Source organism: Apteryx rowi, unplaced genomic scaffold (genome assembly GCF_003343035.1).
Source record: "Apteryx rowi isolate R43461 unplaced genomic scaffold, aptRow1 scaffold_230, whole genome shotgun sequence".
Lineage (NCBI taxonomy): Eukaryota > Metazoa > Chordata > Aves > Apterygiformes > Apterygidae > Apteryx > Apteryx rowi.
In genome coordinates, this window is record NW_020448642.1 from 1,201,090 (window position 1) to 1,214,062 (window position 12,973).

General features: G+C 41.7%; 1 long non-coding RNA gene across 4 annotated transcripts in view; it reads right to left on the reverse strand.

Moving 5' to 3' along the window:
- Positions 1-281: 281 nt before the first annotated feature.
- Positions 282-12,973, reverse strand: part of LOC112966048 — a 43,328-nt gene continuing 30,636 nt past the window's right edge. For all 4 annotated transcript variants that reach the window (XR_003253482.1, XR_003253481.1, XR_003253483.1 and 1 more), the window contains 2 exons: positions 7,685-7,992; positions 282-892 (listed from right to left, as the gene is read on the reverse strand). This is a non-coding gene — a long non-coding RNA (uncharacterized LOC112966048). The remainder of the gene's footprint in view (positions 893-7,684; positions 7,993-12,973) is intronic.

Sequence of the window (12,973 nt, forward strand, 5' to 3'; positions counted from 1 at the left end):
TGCAAATTCTAAAGCATATATGGGATTATATTAATCCAATGAAGTCTTAATCCAATAATTTGTTTCTCAGAATCTTATGGACGTTTGAAAGTAAAATAAGTGTTTGGATTTATTTTATACAACTTGTTATTAGGAACAATAAATGAACATACTTCAGGCCTTAGAAGGGGAGATCAATATCATTTACTGCAAATAATCATTCACAAGTCTTTTTAATAGATTTTAAGTCCCAGAGCAACCTTTATATGAGTTCTAACCCTTCCTCAAGAGTGGATGTTTTACTAAGTCAGAGACTTTTTATAACTGAATAAACACTCATGCCAATGCAAGCATTTCCAATAGGTGTAAGGATTTTATTTCTGATATAGTTTTTTAGTTTCAGCACTGGACCTTCTTATGACCATTGAGGTTATGACTTGCCTGAGGCTTTTCGCTTCTATATCAAGTCTAACAAGACCAACATGTCCGTCACTGTCCTCAGGCAGGCCTGTGTCTTCATATTACCCCATGTGAAGTTGCAGCTGAGGAAACTATTTGTACCAGCATCCAAAATTTCATAATTCCCCTCATAAGTGTACCACTTTATAAACCCAGCATTATCTATCCAGTGCTCTTCTGACTCTAATAATTAAAAAGATATATACATTTTTTCATGCCTGCCAATTCTGCAAAGCATTTGTCCAAGAAACTCCAGTTTTCAGGTTTACCAAGCAGTCAGTTCAGTGGTTCTTCTGCTACACTCACGTGTCTGAATATTCCCATTCTTTGAGAAAAAAGGTCCTGAAGACACGCAAAAGAAGCAGCTCCACAGATGGGTAGAATCGCCTAGTGCTTCAGAGCATTCCTCAAAATGTTTGTGTGTTGTCTGAACTACTGAACACCTGCTCCTGTACTAGAGACAAATAACAAGGTTAAAAATGTTAAAACACTAATATATCTTTGAAGTATAAAGAGATCTAATCTTGTATGGAAGTCCTCAGTAACTGGGAGGGTGTATAGAAAGTTGAGACATATTTGGTGTTACCTATTCATCTCCTACTCTAGACTTAAAATAATATTTATGACTACTATAAATCATCTTCCTGGCATCTTGGCACATAAGACAAACTATTCTAAGAGAAAAAGACATTATAAGCAAAAAGAGGGGAAAAAAAATATATATAATCAATCATACTCAGCTACAATTTAATTCTCAAGCACTTGCATCCCCTCCCHCCCCCCCCCCCATATTAGGAGTGATTATAAAGATCTTCAGCATACTCAAAATGAACAGGAGATATTTTGGGTCATATCTGACCAATCAAGGATATGTCAGGAAACAAGACCAATGCACAAGAACATTGTCACTGAAATTCTAACTATAAAACAAAGTTTTTATCCCCTCTTTGCTTAGGTAATTTTGCTTTTCTTACAGAAAATCCATCAAAAAAATTTCTTCATCAAAAAAAGCTTATTTTTCCTGTGATTTTTTATTCTGTCCTGGTAAGATGATTCAAAATTAACAGTCATTGTTTTAGAAAGTGTATAGAAATATATTCAATAGAAACATAAAATCAAGAATCGGAAAGATAATTTCATGAAAGCAAAACATACTTAAAACCATTAACTTAGCCAAAATGTACAACTGGACTAACATTTTTTCCTAGATCCCAACATTTAGTGTTGTTTTTAAACACAGATTTAAAGCACACCGTCTTAAAAAAGGATTCATTTATGTAGGCTTTTTTTTTTCAGAGTAAACAGAATTCAGATAATTTTACCCTGAAACTCAGTTTCAAGTCAAATAATAAAATAATTCATCTTCTGTTGGTCTTATTCCTTTTCTGACAAGCGTTTAAGGCCTACAAAATACCTTATATGTATTAATACCTTATTTAATATACTTCTGTTTTCACATAGAAACTATATACCTCACAGTCAGACAAGAAGTCGGGCAGCTTTCCCAAGCAACCACTTCTCCCCACCCTATATGCCCTTAGTGTGGGGACCTCATTGCCTTACTCTAATAGTAGAGGAAGGCTTCGTATTTCAAACAGGCTCTTCAGTAAAAAGCAATTCAGAGAAGCACCATAACTTATTTCCAGCTATTTCTATGCAGACTAGTCTCCTGTAACTTCCACCCAATCCTTCCCTTCAGTACAAGTTCTTCACCCAAGATTTGTGAAGACTGCTACATACTCAACCTCCTTCTACCCTGCTATTTCTAGTGTCATCAGAGACATAACAAGGGAAGAAGAATGGTAACAGAGGCCACTTTAAATGCCTGCAAGAGATTTTCAAAAGGCTGCTGAAGTTATTTCTCCTTGAAGAGAGCTCCCAAACTCATTTCACAGTCCTTTCAATCTCAGAAGCCCGGCATCTGTTATTAGAATTGCCCATTTTGCATGGGGGCCACCTTTCTGTCTCAGTATTTGACATTTTTAGGCCCATTTTTTCATGTACTTAAAGCCAAAAAATGACTTTTTAATTTTGAAACACTTAGTGACATCCTAAGAGATGAAAAATCCACTGTTCAGAGAACTTCAGCCTTTCAAAACGGTTTGTTTCCCATCAGCGTTCAAAAGTCTCCACCAATATCAGAGAGATATTAAATATCTCCGTAAGATACCACCAAAAACCATCTGCCTGGCCTGATGCCCCAGAGCTGTAGAGCTTAGAGACCTCTGAGTCCTACCACCAGGTACATGCCAGAGGAGCCAGGAAGACAAGCCGTCTGGAGACAAGGGAGAGAGGAGAGGAAGTCCAGCTCACGGGGGTCCAAAATGTCACACACATGCAGGCCAGCACTACAGGAGGAAGAGGTTACTGTCTCCCAGAGCTCACTCACCTCAGTCATTTAAACCAAATTAAAACAATCAAGCCCATGATCCCCAGCCACTCCTTCAATGTACCCCAGTTATTTTTGCAGGAAGGGAAGTGGAGAGTGCTGGGCCAGGAGATGAGCTGGAGAGGCAGCCCCTGGCAGAGGAGCTGCCACCACCTCCTTCACCAAATGCAGCTGGTTCTGGGAGAAAAAGTCTGTTTATGGCCTCCACTGAATCAGATCCATCACCACATAACATTTTAATTTTGACAAAAATCAATAAATTCTGATGAATAGGTGTCCTATTGATTTTTTTTTCCTAACCAGCTGCACAATTACTAAGAAACTGATGTACTGTCCGACATTTCAGTGACTAAGTAATGAGTAATTGGCACTTAATCCAACCAACTGTCACATTAGGCAGTCTCTGAAGCCTGTTCACAGTAAACACTAGCTCTGTGTGGCGAGTTGCAGGTACAAATATTCCCAGTGTGAATTTCTCAACTCTTTCTTCTTCGACTATTGTCTCTAAATAAGCTTATCTCTTCTTTATGTGCATTGTAACATTTTAATTCTGTGACGTTTTAATTCTGTGAGGTTTTCAGCATAAAACATGAAATCCCACGATACTTGCCTGCAGAGTGTTCATAGCTGTTTATAATGATCCTAAAGAATTTGACTCTGCCTACAGAAACCTGCAATAGTAAAATACTGTGTGATAACCAACTACCTCTGAACTTTCCTCAAATCAAGTTGCATATTCTATAGGCAGTGACATATTCCATAGCTAGTGGCCACAACCACACTTGAGGCATCATTTGAAACTTTCCAAGAAAAGCAAACAGACAAAGAATTTGACTCCTGGATATTTGGATATTTCAAATGCACTTTCCCAAAGCTATATTATTTTTCATGTCCCTTTCCTTAGGTGCACTAGAAAAAAGTGTTTAATGACAAAAAATTTAGTGCTATTTTGGAATATGAGTTCAAATGATTCCAAGAAGTAAGTTACTGCTACATTTATGCCTTGCACAGAAAAGGATATTAAAAGGTAAAAAGAGCGTTGTGACTGTTGACCTGAATGATCAATAGTTCATATTCATTTAAAATATTTAGGAAAATAGAGTCTTCCTTGTATAGAACAGAGCAGGCTTGGCAAGGAAAAAGACTCCCTCTCTAAGTGTTTTATCTTGAGACAGTTGTCTGCCACATATATCTAATGTATCTGTTTAGCTTAGAGGATAAATCTTTCCCCCCTCCAGTTTCCCTTGAGAATGAACAAACACTGCTACTTACAGAAAAATACAGCCCTCGCTCCACACCCCCCCTCATCTCTATTATTTTTAGTTCAAGTGTTTGCAACAGTTCATTGAAGAAAAAGCTATTAAGGAGCAACAAACCTTCATTTCCTTTCAGCCTGCAAGGTAATTAGACTGGCAAAGCAGTTTCACTGTTAATTTATTCTTGGCAGATAAATTAACTGCTTCTTTGCAGACACTGGAGGAATGACTCACATCATTAACAGACAACCTTATTAGTGACAGTCTTCCCCCTTTTTCCTGCCTCCCACCTTCTTTTCCTTTGGRTATGCAACTAAGACGAGAAGGTCAGCTTCACTTTGCTTCACAGGGTACACGAGGATTGTTTCTATCTTCTATTTCCATCCCTGGCTTCAGCATTTTCAATATTTAGGAGCCGCTTCTGCTCCCATTGCAACCCCTGGGCTTCCATGGGAGCCTGGCCAGCTCCTTAATCAGCCCATCATTTTTAACTGTCAGAGCAGCTCGCTAAATGTCAGCAATACCTTTCACACCACAGCGACGCGCCTGCCAGAAATGTTATTAGGACCTGATTTTCAGGTGTTTTTACACAAAACATAATGAGAAAATGTTTCCTACCGCCTGAAATCAGAGGTCCCAGTCCTTCAAGCAGTCGTTCACACAAGCAGCCCTTACCTGCGGGCTTCATCAATGGCCCCATTCACGTGAGATTTTATGGTTTACGGGATTAGACGCTGTACGTAATGTCTCGGGCTGAAGCGCACCCGCACGGCGTGTGTGCGGTGGAGACATCCGCCCAGCCCAGCCTCGCTCCAGCAGCAGCTGACACCGTCCGAAGCCCACTTATAAAAAACGTGAATGGAGGCGGCCTTCTAAACCCTTGATTTCATCATCACGCAGCAAAGCCAACGCTGCTCACGAGAGGCAGGTAGTTTCCCCATGGGCCCACCGCTGAATTCAGCCGTCACACAGGCCCGCGTTGTAAACCGGGGCGAATAAATTGCTGCTCACCATATATAACTGGTGAATTCATTTTCTAGGCTTGCCAATACGGCATGTTTGAACAGTCTTACATTCAGCTTTTAAAGTTATCTTGTTAATATGTTTGTATATATATATATATTTTTTTTACAAATAATCCCAGCAGAGACAGGGACCATTTTTAGGACTTCCACTATTGCAAATGCCACTTCATCTTTGTCACGGGGCCCCCATTTATCCACGGGCCTTTCGGCTCAGCAAAGTCAGTCCCTTGCCAGATCAAGAAAAATTCCAGTTCTGTTGTTTTTAGGTGAAGCCAGAAGCTGCGGCAACTCTAAGTAGACTCTTTTATGCTTGCTCAGGTCCGTTAGCATGGTATGCATGTTTCAGGCACTCGGTTAAATTAACAGGAACGAGGAAGGAAAGATTTGTACCTTAACTCTCTACAGCCCTTATGGAAATAGGACTATCAGAACCTGTGTTTCATTTGTGGCACCACCATGACATAAACATTCATATTACTTCCCTGCAAATACTCCAAATCCAGATCTCATAATACCTTTGATGCCATGCACAGCCCAGAGACACATACACAACCCAGTGTCAAAGATGAACCATTCAGCCCTATTTTCACACCTAATTCCACCCCCAAATACTAGCTCTACTGACCTTGCAAGACAAAGCACCCTAACCCTTTAGTCCCTGCCGTGACCATAACATAGACCGCAAGTGCTTCTTATTTGCTCATTAGCATCAATAAAAAAATTGGCGACAGACAAGAAAAGAAATGTCACTGAATACAATGAGCTACAGTGCATTTTTTAATGAATTAGGGACCAGGCTCCAAAAAGATTCACTGTTATGCGGCATAAAGCAAGCAGCAGGTCAGGCTGAGCTAACAGGATTATTGCTTGCACTGGGATCATGGCTAGGATTAGAGTTAGTATTTAGGAAAGCAGAGACTGAAGAGTTTGGTTTATGGTAAGGAAAGAGTGATATGCATTGGCTATAGGGCAGAAGGCTCGTGTTTAGCTTCTTGGTTGAGCTGGGATAAGGGTTACTGACAGTAGGGTCCTGAGTTCTGGTTTACAGCTAAATCCTGAAAAACTCAAGGTAAGAACTGGTGCCTGAGGGGTAAAGCTTATTTCAGGTGTGAGTAGGGCTCGTTTTCCTGTGGGTTTAGGTAACAGATGGGGTTTTGGACAGAAGGGRAATGGACAGCTAGGATGAGAAGCAGAAAAAACAGTTACTGTTCACAAGAGGCATGAGAGGGCTGCTGCTCCCCTCTTGCTAATGAATCAGAAAAGGTTCAAATGTGGAGTATGGAAAGCGAAGGAGCTAGGTTTATTGCCTGCTGGCCTGAAACAGCAGCATTAGCAGAATGAAGACTGGTTTATATTCCCATTGGTCCAGGTGGGAGTACTGGAGTTGGATATTATTGAGTAGGTCTACAATAGCTTTTTAATTTAGAGCTCTAACATGCTTTTGAAGTTAAACCCCTAATCATTCCCACTTACTATGCGCTGGGTTGTACTGCACAGCAGCTTTGGTGCATGCAAATAGATTCCTTTCAGACAAAACAAACTTGAAAGGTGCCCTCCAGGTGTGCACCAAGTGTACTCCCACCCTTCAGGGGGACATATGGGTCTGTAACTATGTACTGTTAATGCACCAAGGTCTGCAGAACAGTCTGTACATAGAGATCCCTAAGAAGGTTTGTGCAGCACATCACAAGCTGCAATGGGAGGCATTGTTATTCAGATAGCATTGCGGTTCCCAAACAACCTGGCCAGATAAGTTGGCATGCAAGGACCTGAGAAAAAGCTGACCTTGTAACAGAAAATGTCTTGCTTGTATTTAACCTAGCTCGTAAGAACATAAACTGGATTGAGGCAGTTTGAAGACCATAACAAGTAAAAATAAGTGCAAAGTGAGAGAGCTGTCTATAGCAGACATGATAAAACCTGTAACTGGATGGAAAAGATCAGTTTTGCATAGCTCATAGGAGCATGTAAAGAGTGACTGATGGGAAGGGGGGACAGGAGAAAGAAATAAAAGATAGTCACGACCCARCAACATCAAAGAGCATTGCCAGGATCTGAGAAGCAACACAAGAATATGGGATCCCCTATGGTGATGTGTAAAGTCTGATCAGTTCTCACTTAACTACACCTTTGCTTATTTGTAGTAGATGCAGACTTAATCTAACATATCCCATAGCTGTTGATAATAAAGTTAAACCTTAGCTGACTGCTGACAGTGTCTCTGTATTTGCGCTTTGAAGTACAACAGTAAACCACAACAGCTATTCCTCCACTGTAGGGAATTGCTTGACCCCCTGCTTGAAGAGCCAGCAGCTCTCCCCTCCACTGGCTGACCCAGCTCGTGAGCCGATGAGATTGCAGCAGGCACGGAGGCTTGYGCAGCTGTGCCTGCCCGCGCCAGGCGCTGTGTTCGACTGCATCCTGCAAATAGCACCCAGGCTTCCCAAGGACATACAGAGAGCAAAGGCCTGGATGATTTCATATCCATTTCCCACTCTCATCACCCAAAAGTAGAGAGTTTGGGCTACAGCCTCAGAGACCTTTATTGCAACTTTGCTGATAGTGGATTTGCCTACCCTGTCTGCTTGACGGACAGTAAGTCAGGTGTTAGGAGGTTTTGTGGAGAAATAGCCACTCTCTGTAGCACAGACGCAGGTCTCAAACTTCTATCAGGCAATGATGAAGTTGTAACACCAGCCAGGAGCCTTGCTTGTGCCCTTTGCAGAAGTTTTGAACACTTTGCTGATCATGCCATGCGTCAAGGACAATGCGATCCCACCCACTGGTCCAGTCTCCTTTCGTGGGCCCAGATTCTCCAGCTGGCCGTCAGCAAGGCAGCCACAGTCCCAAAGACTCCCAGGAAGTCACTGTCCATGTTTTCTTCCTGAAACAGAAGGACATCCAGGAGGTCTGGAGTCAAATCATTTGGGGTGTTTTCCTGGAGCAGCTGCCATATTTGCAGCATTGAGCCCATCATTCTCCCCCATGGTGTCTTTGGCCAAAGACCAAACTCAAAGCTGGGGCAGCAACCCTGATGTCACTTGTAGGGCAGGAAGAGAATGAGCAAGAACAGAGATAAGGCATGAGTACCTACAGCAGAGGGGATAAGGCTCATTTCTGCCTGTTCCACTGATATGGAAGGCAAATGTGGTCAGCGGAAAGGACGAATAACTTCTATGCCTTTTTTTGTTGTCCAGGTAGATACTTCTGGGCTATGGTTAGGTTCATGGCTAGAACTGGTGCTGGAGATAGGGTTGCAAAGAGTGTCAAAGTAAAATGCAAGGCTCCCTGAACTGGGATAAGGGCTAATGCTCACATTAAATTGTTCTTGCTGTGATAGAGGTCTCCCCATCCCCAGTAAGTCTAGTTCCGGATAGGCTTAAATGTGAGGCTGTGAACTGGAAGGACCAAATTGGTAAGATATTTGCTGGGTCGTGCAAGGTTTGCTGAATTGGAATGTGAGCCAGAAGTGAAGAATGGCTTGTATTTTGTTTTTCCTTTGAGGTAAGACTTCTGGAATGCTATTAAAGAAAGGTTAGGATTATGCTTAGAGTTAAAATTACTGAGAGTAGGAACATCTTTTGTCATGGATGTGTCATGTTCAGCGGAATAGGATGGAGATTCACACTGAAAAGAGAAACTGGCTTAAGTATAGCTGTGGCAAGTCCATCTCAATAGCTAATTTTTATGTCTCTTGGACAATTGTTTACACCTAAGATTAAGACTGGAGAGGGGATTAGGGTTACAGAAAAGGGGCTGAAGAACTCAATTTATTGATGCAAAGTTCATTGACAAAGGATGAGATGTGGGGCTATGTGACAGAATGATTTCTTTTTTACTTCAAAAGAAAAGAGGAGAGGGAGAACTAAAGGGAAGAGATAGCCCTGGGCTATAATCAAGCCAAGATTCAACTGAAGAGCTAGTTTGATATCCAGATACTGACATGCCTGTGGACTGGACTGCTACCAATAGGGAGGCATGCTCTGTCTTCTGGTCTGGATAAGCTGTTTATTATTATTAAGCCTGTGGCTAGGGTTGTGGTTATGGTGATAGTTAGGGTTGGGTTACAGAGAGCAGAGACTGAAGGACTTAGTTTATGTTTGGATCTTGTCAAGCCTAACAGATGAGGATGAGGACTGGTGCAAAAAAGAGGCAAATTCCTCATGAATATTTCTGTTACTGGTAGATGCTTCTTGGTATGACTGGCATTAGGAGTGTGGTTAGTATGTGGCTAATGGACAACAGTGGCTGGGAAGCAATTCTTCTCTACTATTGATTCGAGATTAGAGTGTTTTAGAAGACACATTGACAAGACTTTGGTTAGGGTAGTCCCATACACTAAAATTTTAACCTTATCTCCAGCTATAAAATTAGGCTTTAGTCTTAACACAGAGAGGCCTAGCTGGACAAGAGCAAACTGTAAATCATTCTTCCCTTCTAGCAATAGTCTTCATTATAGGTGACCAAGTCTTGAAGGCCATAGCAATGAGTATACCTCCCCAGGTCCTCCTGTTAATAACTCTACAATATTAGCCCTTTGCCCAAATGTGGAAAATAAGTAAATACATTACATACACACATGCACACACACACACACACATATATATATATGCACATAATTTGTGTGTGTGTGTGTGTGTGTGTGTGTGTGTAATTTATCTATATAATATACATGCATGTTCTCCCACTAGCACTAGCACCCTTCCTAACCCAGGGGGACTGGAAGGATCTAGCACTACACCACATATTTCAGCTTGTGCGGTCTGTAATCTTAACCCTAAACCCTGTTGAATTTTAGGCATGACAATACATTTAGGCCAGAAAAACATATGTATGAGTTCTTTGTCTCACTCCAGCACCCATCCCAGCGCAGAGTGCTTTCCTCAGGCCAACAGTAAACACAGCTCTTCAGTCTCTACCATCTGTAACTAGCCCTAGCCCCTGGCCCAGGTCCAGCCAGAATACTTCTCCAGTGTTCACCTGGAAAATAACTAACTGAAAAAAAAAAATCCTTTTCCCCTTTTGCTACTCTATTCTTCCCAACTTAAAAAGCCTGTCAGGTCTTACAGCTCAACTATCCAAAAAATAAACTCTAACCTTAGATTTAATTACAACCCTGAGGCCTTTAAAAGAGCATGAATGTCTCCCTGCTGCAATTTCCCCCATTTTAGCACTTATTCTAATTCCAAGTTTAATTAGAGAACCCCAATATACTTATGGAGGAGGCTGAAGTAATATGAAGAGCATTCTCCACTTCTTGCACAGCCCTTCATCCTGGGCAGAGTCTCTGCGATGTTGCAATAAACTGAGCCGTTAAGGTCATAGAGCTCAAAACACCAAAACTCCAGCTGGTATAGTTATAGACCAGATTATGAGGTTATAAAATCTACACCTGCCTGATTCCTAGACCATAGCACCTTTAAGAATCCAAATAGTAAAACTAGTATTTCAGGTTCTGTTGTTTCCAACCTCAAGTTTGATGGTATCTTTGAAACCCCTATACTGGCTGCAAAGTAGGACAAAATATTCTCGCCTCCTGGCCCAAGCCCTTCCCTTAGCCCACAGCACCCTCTGTGTTGCACCATTAAACCTTGCTCGTCTGGCCCTGCTGTCTGTAACACTAACCTGATGTTTGGGCATAGTCGTAGTCCCAAGATACCTATCACAGCTAGGAAAAGGAGTGAGCTATTTCCCCTCTGGCCAGCAGCCCTGACCCCAGACCACCACGCAGACATCGACAATCCATCAGGCCCTGTAGCCGTAACCCCAGCCTTGCCTACAGGCCACAGAAAAGTACAAAATAATCCTCCCTTGTGAAACCAGCCCTTACCCTGAGCAAGAGCGATATCGGTGCTGTAGCTGAAAGCCTAGAAGTTCATCCCAGCTGTTGACTCCAAACTGAGCTGTAACCCCTGAAACTGCCCTTGGAGCTCCCCCTCCCCAAGAAAAAAGCTAAGCCATTTCTGCCATCCAGAAATATCTGGCATTGCAGCTCTGACTGATCTGAGCAGTAAATGAAGCCAAAGTGCAGCTTTAAGTACACCCCAGGTAAACTCTACCCCACAGAGCACTCTAAATTATTAATCTGTCTTTTCATTCCTCATTTCTAAACATGAGTACCTGGCAAGATCCAGTAATAAAATTAGCTTTTCAGGCACTCATTTTCCCAAATCTGAATCCTGCACTCAGGTCCAACCTTGGCATTAAATACAGCTCAGTGACTGCTAACACCTTCAGAAGATTATTTTAATATTTGTTGCCTCCTAGAACCAACCCTGGGCGCATCCCTGCAGGCCTGTAAAGCCTACCAATAGAAACAAACTATTTAGTCCCAGATGCCCACAGCCATAGACTGAAAGTAACCCTGGATTATGAAGGTGCTATAATCTAGATTATGGTAGCCAACACGTTCCCACTTGCACCAAAACAAAACATAAATCTGTGATTCTATTTTAGCATCAGCTTCAGCCATCGGCCAGTGAGTCTTKCAGGATGAGCAATAAAGCTGGGTGTTCACTACTTCATATTTAAAAGCCTCAAACCCAATACTAGTGCTAACATAGACAGATATTGCTATTTATTACAGAACAAGTCAAACATATGCCTTTTGCCTGTGCTGATTGCAGGCATCATTCCAACCATATGGCTGTTGCAGGATCATGCAGAAAGTTGACTACATTAGTTGCTGTTGTCCTGAACAGCTACTCTAACCACAAGCATAGCAGCAGTTTTGCCCTCCAGAGGTAATTAAGTAATTGCCTTTCCACTAGTATTCACTTACACCACAAGCTTTTTTGATGCCATCAACAAACCTAACTCTTAAAATCCTCTTCTCTGTAATCCTAACACTAAGATTAAACCATATCTCGGTGACCATTTGTGAAAGTAGCCTTAGCCATTCTAATCTATTGGAACCAAACGTTTAAATTTCAGCCCTTGCAGGATCCGATAATCAAATAAATTCTTCAGCCCCTCTGGTCTCAGATCCAACCGTGACTCCAAACCTGGGCTCAACAATAGCCAAACAAAATATCCAGAACAAAACCAAAATATGAACCATTATCTCATTTCCATTACAAGCCTTGCATCGATCAAAGCATACACCAAAGCATACACCAAAAACTCAGGTGGTTAATATAGGATTTGAAATACCTAGCTGTATCTTTGGTTAGAAAAAGGCATGTTTTACATGAGGTTTCGTGAAAAAATATCCTTCTTGAGAGGATGATGAGGAAACAGAAGTCATGTCCAAGCAAAAAAACTTGACACAGCTGCTTGCTAGAAAGGTCTTTTGCACTTACACATAGTTGACTTTGACTTAGTGTTTGAGGGAACTGAAGTGTTGCAGGGTTTCATAAGCTGATTTTGCTTCTCCTGCTTTGGCAATGCAAGACGGTATCACAGGTCAGCTCGGTAGCAGTACCATTTTAAGCAGGGTGACCAAGCATCTCCACCCATATGGACTCCCAGTCGGTTGTGTTACCATGACTGCATGCAAACACCTGAAGTCACTCATGGTGAGTTACATTTCACGTTAGGTAATTATTCTGCGGATGTGTAGACACACTGGGAGTGCTTTATATCTGATGGAGGGAAATGGGTGCTTTCAGGGAGCAGTTCTTCTGAGTTAAATTTAGGAATTTACTCTAAAATGACATGCATCTTATTCATCTTTGACTATATATCTGTCAGTTATAAAGATAGCTGAAGGTGAGTAGCTCAGATTTAGATGTAGACATCTACATTTTGTCAGATTTACTAAATCTTCTACACTTCCTTTTTAACCTGCAAGATCAGGATCTTGAGTAACCAGCAAATTTCCATACACATACTGCTTTTATGGCATCATGATTTATAGCTTCATG